This window comes from Schistocerca serialis, chromosome 11 (genome assembly GCF_023864345.2).
Source record: "Schistocerca serialis cubense isolate TAMUIC-IGC-003099 chromosome 11, iqSchSeri2.2, whole genome shotgun sequence".
Lineage (NCBI taxonomy): Eukaryota > Metazoa > Arthropoda > Insecta > Orthoptera > Acrididae > Schistocerca > Schistocerca serialis.
The window spans coordinates 162,987,270-162,999,794 of record NC_064648.1 but is presented as its reverse complement, the minus strand read 5'-3'; positions in this window follow the sequence as shown (position 1 = coordinate 162,999,794).

Here is a 12,525-nt window from a genome sequence, read left to right as displayed (position 1 = left end):
CGAGACCAGTCATCCCTCGCATAGCTGTCCTAATGTCTAAATGTAGTCCGGGGAAGATAGAAAAGACGATAGAAAGAAGCACAGAATGTGGCGAGGTATCCAGAGTTACTTACCCTGCAAGGTCAACTTGATGGTATTACTTGCAGTAATAAACATCCACCAGTTTACCCATTGCTCACAAGCCACATTGGAGAACGTAGTTCATGTTTTCCATTTGAATTGATCACACAGCAATACACAAACTTTGGCACAGCCAACAAATCCCACTTGTTCCACAGGGTGTAAATAAACCAAAGAGTGTGGCTGAGGCTAAGGTTCAAAGATGTTGCATTTGGACGGAGCTTATTTTTGGTCAGCAGTAGAATTCTAGAAAACTGCACACTGAAGACGGTAAAAATAAAGAGTGTGTCAAAAAGGACTTTGTAGCTTTAGAAATACAGAAATACATTGAGATATCTTGCAGAGTCGATTGACGTGTTAGTTTGTAGCAAAGGACCTCAAGTTTCACCTAAAAGTCTCATTTCGTTTCGATGTGAATACCATCTGTGATGCGGGACACATCCCACTGGTAGTCAATTTCCGCTTCCCACATTCGCTGTAGCAAAACTGGCGAAACTTGTGCAACAGCAGCGTAGATTCGATTTTCGGGTCGGCCAAATTGTTTGCTACGGGAGGAAGATACGCGCGGTCTTTAATGAAACCGCCGAACAGTTATTGCAGAGTTCGTTTCATGGAACCAGAACACACAGCGGGCACGCTCCACACCAGTGAAAGCAGCCATCTTAACTGTGCACAACGCTGGCGTTCCTGGTGGTGGAATGGGGCACTGATGGACTGAAGTACATGGAGGTTGTTTGCTGCATAATCATACACCTACCGATTCTGTAAGTTATCTCAATACATCTCTATATCATTCTAAAGTAGCAAATTCCTTTTTGACTCGCCCTGTACATGTCTATTTGGATTACATTCATTATAATTAAAGTCACCTATTGGATTACCGGGCACAGAGAGAGTCTTGTAGAAGACTCTCTGTAGCTTTAAGTGGTGAAGTTTTCTGATTCGAAATCTTTATTTGCCGAAATCACAATTGATCGTACAGTGATGACTAGTTTCGGCAAATTTGAACCGCCATTTTCTAAATATTCTTGCTTAATACATATTGGTTATAAAGTAGACGTCTGAGCTTGTAACCCCACACCCTGTATGAGTTGCAAGCCATTGTCGCCACATCAGTAGTAGAGCTAGAACAAGCCTACAAGGCTTCCACGGACATTTCTGTGTGAAGTTATCTATTTTAACTACAAGTTACTCGTGATTTAATGTCTATGGCGAGCATGGACTAGAGGTGGAAGATGGACGCTGATGATCTCATAGTATAGGATTATTGTCTGCAAATGTTGCAACTCATGGTTGCTAATACACTGCCAGAAAAAAAATTGGAGCTTATGGAGGTTAATAGGTCACTCAAGATTTATTGTTGCAACACTGCATATGGAGTACATGAAGTGGTAACACATACAGGCGAATTGCACACACGGTTCGACGAACCAGGCATCGACCAAACCTGAGACATCGATATTAGCACGTGGCGTAGCCACTACAGGCGGCAACACAGGCGCTGACTCTGTCATCGAGTCGAGTATGGGTGGCGAATACAGCCCTGGGATACGTAATGTCACGTCGTTGTGTAAGAGTCCTCGCTTGACACGTCGCACCTGTCACTTGTCGTCCCACCATATCCCACACCTGCTAAACTGGAGAGGAGTCCAGCCAGGGAAGTTGCCACACATCTTACAGGGCACATTGAGCTCGATGAGCAGTATGTGGGCGAGCATTGTCCTCTTGGAACCACACACCATCTTCCTGTTACAAGTAAAGCAAAAGAGCAGGTTTAACAACATTCTGCATTTCCACTCCAGGAACAGCACAGTAAGGCCAGTGTGTACACTCTTTGAGGTAGCACTCACCAGCTCTTCTTCGTATGCACAAACGACCGTCACTTGGATGCAGGCAGTATCTGCTGCCGTCGCTGAAGACCAGGGCGCGCCATTCCTTCTTCCAGGTGAAGGAAGCCCTGGCGGCACCAGTCGAGCTCTCCACGTCGATGCTGTGGTGTGCGTGTGTGTGTGTGTGTGTGTGTGTGGGAGCGGGGAGAGAGGAGCTAGAAGTGTGGGTGCCAACAGTCTCACTGCTAATAGGTGGTTCACAAAAGTTTGTGTTGAGGTGTCTGGTCTCACGAGCTGTGCTACCTGTGCTGTGGTAGCTGTACGCCCTGTCGCCGCTGCCCCTGGAATAAGACGATTCTGGCGGGCGTCAGGGCTGCGTGGACGTGCAGGAGCTCGTCTGCGAGTGCGATAGTGATCACGTGACCACCGACAGCATCGCAGAGTGGCGCAGCACGTGCAGCTTATGAAGCTGATCTGTGGAAGTACGACAATTTGACCTCTTCCAGATATACGAATATATGAAATAATTGTGAGGAATGATCGGGGATAATTTGAGTTTTGTGAAAAGAATATAAGATTTTTGGTTGGTTAATATTACAGAACATCCTGGTCTGGTAAAAAAGCAAGAGATAGTCAACAGACAGTCAGGCAGAAATTATCTAGCTGACTAGTTAGATACATGGCTGACTCTAGACCAAACATTTGGACTCCATAACGAAAATGTCTGACCCTGATTTGTCGTATGAACATTGTAATGAAAATATTGGTTTTGATTACTTGAAGAGCATTAGTCTGACTTTTCTGTCTTTCATAGGTACTGAATTCGGTGTTCAGTAAGTTTCATCAGGTGAACAGCGTCGATACAATATTGCAAAGTTTAAAAGACGCGGCGGAACGGCATTTAAGTATGACTGATACTGTGTTCCACAAGGAAAGAAATGATAGCTGGTCAGATATTTAGTCTCAATAGGGGGTTTACAGGTTAATGCAGTATTACTTTCACCTCATATCCCTACTGTATTAGTGAAGGAGCTGAGCGGTCCCACTGCCAGCTGCTGCGGTCTCCCAGCTGGTGAGGCGCTGCGGCCGCCCCCGCCTGCCTCAGTCGGCACAGCACTGCAGCCGGAGCAGTCCCACGTCGAACGGCGGCCTCCAGAGCTCTGTACACCGGCGTCAGTGTTGGGTTATTCGCGTGTGCAAACCGGAGTGACGCGAATAACACAGGCGGTGGACGCCGAAATGCTACATCCGCATTGACGACTAGTTCACTAGATTGTTCCGTAAACTTGTGTCTCTGATCCTATTACTGAACGTAATACAGTACTATGGTCGCTAGAAGTGTTCTTTGATAGCGTGATACACAGAATATGCTGGAGTATAGTGAACACGGCTGCTTGTTAAATCACTGACCCTGTATCAGCTGAAACAAAGAACAGCAGGTGCCCACTGTGATTTCTTGACAAGCCCAGTGTTTGTAAGCTGTTCAGTTACAGACACGTTTGCTGGACCTACGAGTACGGTGTGGATTACTGACCTGCTCATTTGTGACACAATACAGCTTTCACTGCTCCAAGCTATTCGTTCTTTTGAGAATAAAAGTTGTTCCAGAATGTGTTGAGCATTTTTCTCTCATAACGCAGCTTCAATATATTTACTGTTAAATGGTGGACGTCTATTAGTGCGTTTTTGACCCTACCGGTTGCAAGCCTCGTCAATGCGATCGCGCGACATGTGTGGGTGACATGTTTACACTGGCGGGTTTTCTGCCAGATGTGAAGACACACTTCCGTTGTGGAAACTATTAAAAGCATACCGCATTGAAGCCCGGCAAAATTTTGAGTTTCAGTAAAACATCGCCATTCTTGGTGATACTGTCCTTTTTCTAAGTCATTTCTCTCGTTTCTTCTTCAACAGTGGCTGTTTTGTGTGCCAAGGGAGAATAGAGCCGTGTCTTACTAACATGTTTGGTGTAAATCTGTCGATTAGTGGGAAGCTACTATCGCAGGATCGCGATTTCTCGCCGCCAAGTCGTATTTGCGTAACTGGAGCTTTGCGGATGTGCGCCAGGAATACTCCACGCTTTTACGTGTGTGTGTGTGTGTGTGTGTGTGTGTGTATGTGGGAAGTGCGTCATGTCCTCGCTGTGACAGCATGCAGTTAGCGGTCAGCGGGCAGCTAACATCCCGTTTGCGGTCTGAACCGCTTCACGCGTCCGACAGCCCGGCTGTGGGCGTCACAGCAACACAGGGCGAGGGAGGCCAGCGAGCGACACGGGCCGAGTCCACACAGTAGGGGGCCCGGCGCACGGACCGACCCAAAACCACTGTAGTGGTGACACGTGGCTGCTGACGACACTTACCGGTACGTCGATAAGCAGTACAGAAAACGAAAAATAAAATTCAGAATTTCCATCGTTGTGCAGGAGCAGTGAGTTTGAAGGTGCTGCACACTTTTGAATCGGCACCTTCCAAAACGTTGAATCCGTCGTCCTTGCCATGCCGCCACTGCGCTCTCTGCCATCTAGACTTAAACTATGGCCGGCTGGTGTGGCCGACCGGTTCTAGGCGCTTCAGTCTGGAATCACGCGACTGCTACAGTTGCAGGTTCGAATCCTGCCTCGGGCTTGGATGTGTGTGATGTCCTTAGATTAGTTAGATTTAAGTAGTTCTATGTTCTGGGGGACTGATGACCTCAGATGTTAAGTCCCATAGTGCTCAGAGCCATTTTGAACTTAAATGTATGGCCTGACACGCTTTGTCTCTTACATGATGCGAGTCTCACCATGGCTTCATGCCAAATCCCTGCAAAGAATTTAAAATAAATTTCGTCCGTTTCGAATAGCTATACCAATTGGAAACCGCTTCATTAAGTTTTAACTGTGTCTCTACAGATATAAATAACTGATTTATAAATTTTATATAAGAATATAAGGAGAAGATTAAATCGATTAAGTAGACATATAGATATCAGAGTAGCAAATTTTACCTGGTGATTATCAGTACAACGGAGAATACAGAGAATCTGTGGTACCCTCATGTCGTTTATGTACGAAGTAAAATATTCGACAACGTACACTAAATTACTCCAATCCCTCCTCCGCCTACACTGTTTGGCGGAAAGACCCTCGCCGCCGTGGGGTGGCGTGCGTGCCTCAGTGATGCACACAGCCGTACTGCAGATCCAACAACGTGGAAGGGGCGTCTATACAGCAGCCAGACCAACATATGGTTCCCGTAGAGGGGCAGCAGCCTACACAGAATAATGCTGAAGGTATGATGGGTAAATCCAGTTCTTAACGAAAAGTTACATAATCGAATGGATGAAACATATAGAGGAATCGAGTGACAGCAAACGTCTTCAAGTATCGAGGAATCGTTAATGAGGTAATGGAACAAAGTGTGCGGTAGTACACAAAAAGCAAAGAAGCTAAACAGTGAGTGGTTGGAGGTATCAGGAATTCTTTACGTCATTAGCTACAATTGAAAACATTACTTACAGATATTAGCATCCATAGGTTTAATACTGATTCGCAGGGCAATTTGAGACACATTGCTCATCATATCCAACCTGTAGATTACGAACGACTGTGCAAAGAGTAACACTCTATCTCGAAGCTAAACTTTGACCGTTATTTTAGTAACACTAACGGTCAAAGTTTAGCTTCGAGATAGAGATTTTCTTCGGTCAGTCCCATACTCTTCTACATGTGTTCTTCAGAAGTACAGTGCAATGTTCTTTCGGACATGCATACATATATGCACGCTTGCATGTCCGAAGAAACATTGCATCGTATTTCTGAACAACACAGGCACTTCAGTATCGCATTTATCCGCCGATTCCGGGCAAGCGACTGTCAGTTAAAATGTCTCCAAATCAAATGGCTCTGAGCACTATGGGACTTTACTTCAAAGGTCATTAGTCCCCTAGAACGTAGAACTACTTAAACCTAACTAACCTAAGGACATCACACACATCCATGCCCGAGGCAGGATTCGAACCTGCGATTGTAGCGCTCGCGCGGTTCCAGACTGTAGCGCCTAGAACCGCTCGGCCACCCCGGCCGGCAACATGTCTCCCCTGTAGGGGAATACTCATAACGTATGTACGAGTGCAGGGGTAGCAGACACGTGGTTGACGACATATGGAAATCAGGGTCTGGTCTTGAAGAAATGCAAGTGAATTTACGCTAACGCGTATAAATTTATGCACCATCTCGCCACATAAGTCTTCTAATGTCAATTATGTAGGTGGTACAACACTGGCATTTTTTCCTGGGTTTGTTGGTGACTTAATATTTTCATTTTTTCCATTTCTTTCCCTGAGCGACCAGCTCGTACTTCCTGTTCCAGTTTCTGCTGAACGTGAATGTGGCGTTCCACGTTCGTTCGAAAAACTAAAGGCAGGTACACACTCTCAGATGACAACAACAGACAGTAGAGCGCTGTATCATCTGCAGTTCGATAGAAACAAAACACATTGACAATGAAAGAAATAAAGAATTATTTACCCATTGCGTGATAATGTAATGACTACTGGAGCGATGAAAATTAATACATTCCGCCGGGTGAGAGCAGTAACACGCGGTAGTGTTCTGTCTATACCAGTGGTACAGGCACCAGTCCCTGCCCCTGTGCATACACACATAGTCAGAAGGTTAAGAACTGCAAAGATGACAAATTTTTTCTTGTTGAGGTAGTGGATAAGTTGCAGAACATAGTCGATGAAGGAGAAGTTCCAAGTGAACCCCACTCTTATTGACAAGAAGATGTACTGGTTATGGAAACATTAAATGCAGCCGGGTTCAGACGTCCATTCCCTCCAATGTGTTGACCACCCCACCTCAATCACGTGCAAACAGACACACCTTGACTCTAGCCATTCCTAGACCCACGCAATTGTGTAAAACAAACAACCACTTTTCAAACTCGTAACTACAGCCTTGAAACCATCCTATCCAATTTACTAACTTCTGGGGCGTAAAGCTAGTTCGCGTCCGTAGTGTAACACTACACTTGCACCCTGGGTAACGCTAAATGAACTAGCACATACTGGCAGCCAGATAATCTGAGGATCTCCTGACTATAAGAAACTTTCAGTAAGAGTTATGTCACCAGACAGACCAAACGGTCCTTGTCAGGTCCCTCTGACCGGGAAACTCGGACCCGTGGTTTGAATTTGTCACATAAACATAGAAGGCATAAGCTATGCTAAGTGCCAATTTCTATCAAAACTATTAAAAAATGACAACATTGACTTGGTTGCTATACAGGAAACTCATTGTGATACAGTGCAACAACTAAATAAAAGGGGCAAAATACCAGGCTATGAACTGTTGGAAGCGACCTATCATAGGTCTTACGGAGTAGCCACATATGTCAAACAAGATATTGAAAACGCTTTCCTAATTTCTACATCCACCAACGAAGACATTCATAACGTTGTCACAAAAATCGGAAGCATTACCGTCTCCAATATTTATAAGCCACCTGCTACACCTTGGCTAGCCCACGTTCTTCAAACTCATCCACATCCTGCTGCATACGTTGGGGATTTCAATAGTCATCATGAACAGTGGAAGTATAAAGACAATGATGCAAATGGAGAAGCACTAGCAAAATGGGCAGAAGACGAATACTTATACCATGTATTCGATGCTTAGGATCGATTTACGTTTAAATCAGCTGCCTGGAGACAGGAATACAACCCTGACCTGTGTTTCGTCTCGTCCAACAACAGAGACCAACCTCACACGGCCTCGCATAGAGTTCTGTCCGACTTTCCGCACAGTCAGCACCGTCCAATCAAAATAGAGGTAGGAACTCAAATTCCCCTTATTACCTCTATACCTCGCCCACGATGGAATTTTAAAAAAGCCAATTGGACTGGGTTCTCCACAGATCTGGACAAATGTTTGGGATGGATACTACCTACTAGCAAAAATTACCAAAGATTTGTTGGTGCCATGATAAGCACGGCCAAGAAGCATATACCAAGAGGGCACCGCAAAGAATACATCCCTGGATGGTCCCAAACGAGCGAAGAACTACACCAGAGCTTCCTTGAATACGGAGATCAGGAAATAGCGGATGAACTGCTTCTCAGCTTGGATGCTGCCAGAAGACAAAAGTGGACGGAAACTGTAGAAAGCCTCAATTTCCAAACATCTAGCAGGCAAGCGTGGTCTATGCTAAGAAAACTAGGTAACAGCCCACTAGCACAACGACAAAAAGCAGCTGTAAGACCAAATGCTATAGCTGCACATCTAGTTAACACGTCTAGGACACCAAAAGATAAAACTCATACAATCCAAGTGAAGCGAGAACTCAAAATCTTAAAACATGAAGCCACAGAAACTGCTGCCATACGATAAATAAATACTAACTTATTAAAATACACAAGATTAACCCTAGACTGTACACTAACGTGAAAGCTGCACATACAGACCATACAAGGAAAGTGTACAACAGAAGAATACTTCTGTATCTACTTACTGATCAAACATGAGAATTGCATCCTTCTACTGTACTCCACAACTTCAAACCTGGGAATTGACTTGTCTCATTTTCCAGAGCCTGGAGTGTCGCTGGTATGTTCCATGACGCCCCCTGTGGACATCAAATGAATGACTACTGTCGATTGCCTACCGCCGTAAGACGAGGCTCCAACCCACTGCAACTACATTTTCGTGATATTGACAGAGAACAAGCGAGTAGCGAATTACTATAGAATGCATCAGACGTAAATTAATGGTTAAGACGGAGGTGAACGTTGTTGGACACGAATACATTTTAACGAAAACGAGATCTTGGTTAGCATCAGCCAACATGTGTCTGCATATGCTTATACATAACCTAGGGTTTTGTGAATTTAGTCTCTGCACGAGCCTTAACTGATATACAGATCACAGTCTGTTGCTTTTTCAGCAAAACCGTACTGAACATGCAAGTTTTCGAAGGAGGCGGTGAGTTCTGCTCACGAAGAAAAGGAGGAATGTTTAAAGTTTCAACTCCTCTTGATGTCGAGACCATTCGAGTAGTGACATGGCCTCTCACTACAGAAGAATGAGGGTAGAAATCGACAGTACCCGTATTTAAGGGAAGGCCGCACTGTTTCCTGCAGTGGTTTGGCGAAACCACAAAAAACCAAAATCTGGGAAGATGGACCGTGATTTGATCGTTACCTCTGTACCACAGCTTTTCCTGTACATTTTTGGTTTCTGTTAGCGTTCCCTGTACGGCCACAGTGTGGGGACGTCAGGCACTCCAGCTGTACACATCACGTAGAACACGCACACAAATGTGCACAAAGTGAGTATCTGTCGAATAATGTTCACAGAAATTTGTTGCCAAAGCATTCGTCTGTCGCATTGTATAGACAAGAATTTCTCAGGAAATCGTGAACAGTTCCAATGCAACACAGTGACCAGAGAATTCTGATTTGCAAATACGACGTCATGAGTTATAGATTCTTCTATCATATTTCTTCATCTGTGGTCCAGGGGTAGTTCCGCATCGAGCGCCGGGTGGGAGGGTCGCCAGTTTACTGCCTCACCACAGTACGCCCATACCTGGACAGCTTTCCCTCAGTGTTTTCGTGGCTTCGTGTGTAACACATCGTCGTGGCCAGAAGCTAACAAGAGTTTACTTTGGTCTCTTAGAGTGATGTGACGGGTATACTATGTGAACGCTAGTCCACTCAATACCCTTCACAGAGTTACAGTAGGATCCGTTAAGTGGAGATAGTAGTAAAATACATCTACAGTTTTGTGTGAACCGCGTTCATACAACATATAATGAGGAAGTAGCGATGTGCTTTCTCATCAGCTAAGGTGGCCACCTATGATCTAATTGCTAGTGGAGGGTATTTGTGTTGAAGTCCTCCTTGGAACAGCGTCGAAATTGGCGTTGCTGATCTCGTTTCTACGGCCCACGAGATTGTTGCCACGCCTTGGCCAGGTGCAATGGAGCAACAGAGGAAAGCGCATCTACCTGCTCCTGACTTTTCAGTTTGAACTTCGTTGCAGGGTCGTGAAATTGTTGTTAGCAAACTAGCTGTGTCCGCAGTGCAACACAAGAGATGTCGTATACAGCACAGAGAAGAGTTGGGTACATCTACTCCTCACACAGCGCTCCCTGAAGAGAGTCTGTTGGTTGTTATATACTGTAGTGCTGACTCCTGCTCTACTGGTGGGATCGATGGTGCGAAAAAGGAAGTTGAGATAGCTGGTGTGTGTCCTAGCATCTTCCAGAAACATACAGGCGTGGGGCAGTCGTTGGGATTTCTGGTGTTGCAATGATTAAACAACAGAAAAACTGAGAGCCCTCTAAATTTGTCTGTTCCGTTAGAGTCACCCTTTCCTACGACCTCTTACCGACTTTCTCCTGTTACTCCCATTAAGCCGATTGGTGGCCAGGATTTCCTCCCTCTTTATCCAGATGTGATGCCTGACTCCTCTCGTGTGTGCCGATCAGAACTGCAAGACAGAGCGTCTGGTTCAAATTGTTTTTCAGAAAATCTGGCTAATGTTCAAGAACAACCTGCGTACCTGACAGCAGTCGCTCTAATGCCTCGTAATCGCTATAAGCAACGCATCTTCCTTGAGCGGGTGGCAACTTGTAAAAGGAAGAAAATGGGTCCTGGTCCGAAACTAGCTATCAAGTGAATAAAAAAGTGAAATATCCCACAGTGGCTGGTTTTTCGTTGTACAAATATTTTGTTTCAGCCAGTATGTTACTAAAAACTTCCGTGATTTCGAGACAACGTTGATTTAACAGCACTCGCTCCTAATGACTTATCTAGTGTCATAAACTTAATATTATCAACGAAAGAAAATGAAAAGTAAGAGTTGTATCGAGTGGATGGATGGACACAACATCATGAATCCATGGACTATGCATATCAGCAGGGGACTATTCAAGATGATGGATGCTCTGTAATGGTGTGCGGCATGTGCAGTTGGAGTGATATGGGACCTCTGATACGTCGAGATACGACTCTGAGAGGTGACATGTATGTAAGCATCCTGTCTGGTCACCTGCATCCACTCATGTCCATTGCGCATTCTGACGAACTTGGGAAATTCCAGCAGGACAATGCGGCACCCCACACGGCCACAATTGCTACAGAGTGGCTCTAGGAACACTCTTCTGAGTTTAAACACTTCCACTCGCCCCAAACTCCCAGATATGAACATTATTGAGCATATCTGGTATGCCTTTCAACGTGTTGTTCAAAAGAGATCGCCAGACCCTCGTACTATTACGGATTTATGGACAGCCCTGGAGGATTCATGGTGTTATTTCCCCCAGACCTCATTCAGACATTAGTAGTTTTGCGGCACTTCTGCGAGATCACGGGGACACTACACGATATTAGGCCTGTCTACCAGTTTCTTTGTTTCTTCAATGTATAACGTAACAATTCAGAAATTTTATGCAGATGATACAGAAATACACGACGTTTCAATGTATAGCTATGCTGATATTGAACGACAGGAAGAAACTGAACCTGAATGTGGATGTTCAAGCAGTGTACGCCGAGCTACATATGAAGAAACGATCACCATAATAAAATAAGGGAAATCAGAGGTCGCACGGAAATATATAAGCGCTGTTTTTTCCACGCGCTATACTTGGTTGAAATAATAGAGAATTGTGAAGGTGGTTCCATGAACCCTCTGACAGGCACTTACATGGGACTTGCAGAGTATCCATGTAGATGTAGATGTAGACTTCTGCTGCAGCACCTGGAGATCTGGTCAAGTCGGCATGACAGCGCGTATGGAGCCAAATCAGAAGAAGTGCTAGGACTGAGCATACGCAGAAGTAACAGAGGTGGTTGTGGAATTCAAACCGCAGTGTTTGGCAGAAGGAGGAAGTTGTTTTCGTGAAATTCTCAAAAAAATGGTTCAAGTGGCTCTCAGCACTATGGGGCATCTGAGGTCATCAGTCCCCTAGACTGAGAACTATTTAAACCTAACTAACGTAAGGACATCACACACATCCATGCCCGAGGTAGGATTCGAACCTGCGACCGTAGCAGCACCGCGGTTCCGGGCTGAAGTAGCTAGAACAACTCGGCCACAGCGGCTGGCGTGAAATTCTATTAGGTTAATTTACAGAAAAGGAATTCGAGGCAAAATGTGCTACATTTATGTTGAAACTATTGCACGTCTCAAGTAGGAACCTCGAGAACGAAGTAAGACAGATTAATGTGCGTACAATGGTATCTATTCAGTTACACACACTCGCTAAATATGGCAAAGAAACAGTAGATACGTTCGTTTAGGTTGTTACCAAGTACCATTGACCATGCTGTATTATTCATTGATCAATCATCAGTGATTGTTTGCTTAATGGTTCCTCTAAAACATGATACTCAAGAGTGAGGTTGCATGTCACTGCCAGGGGAGCTGATGGACATTAGAACAACTTGTGCCACTTATCGCAGAAAGCGACGGAAAGGCCGGTGTTCTTGTAGAACATCGTCTCCTACTCACCCAGCAGAGGCAGGACAACACTATGGACACCTGCAGAGTTCAGTAATTCCTCAGACACAGGAGGATCGTTTCATGTTT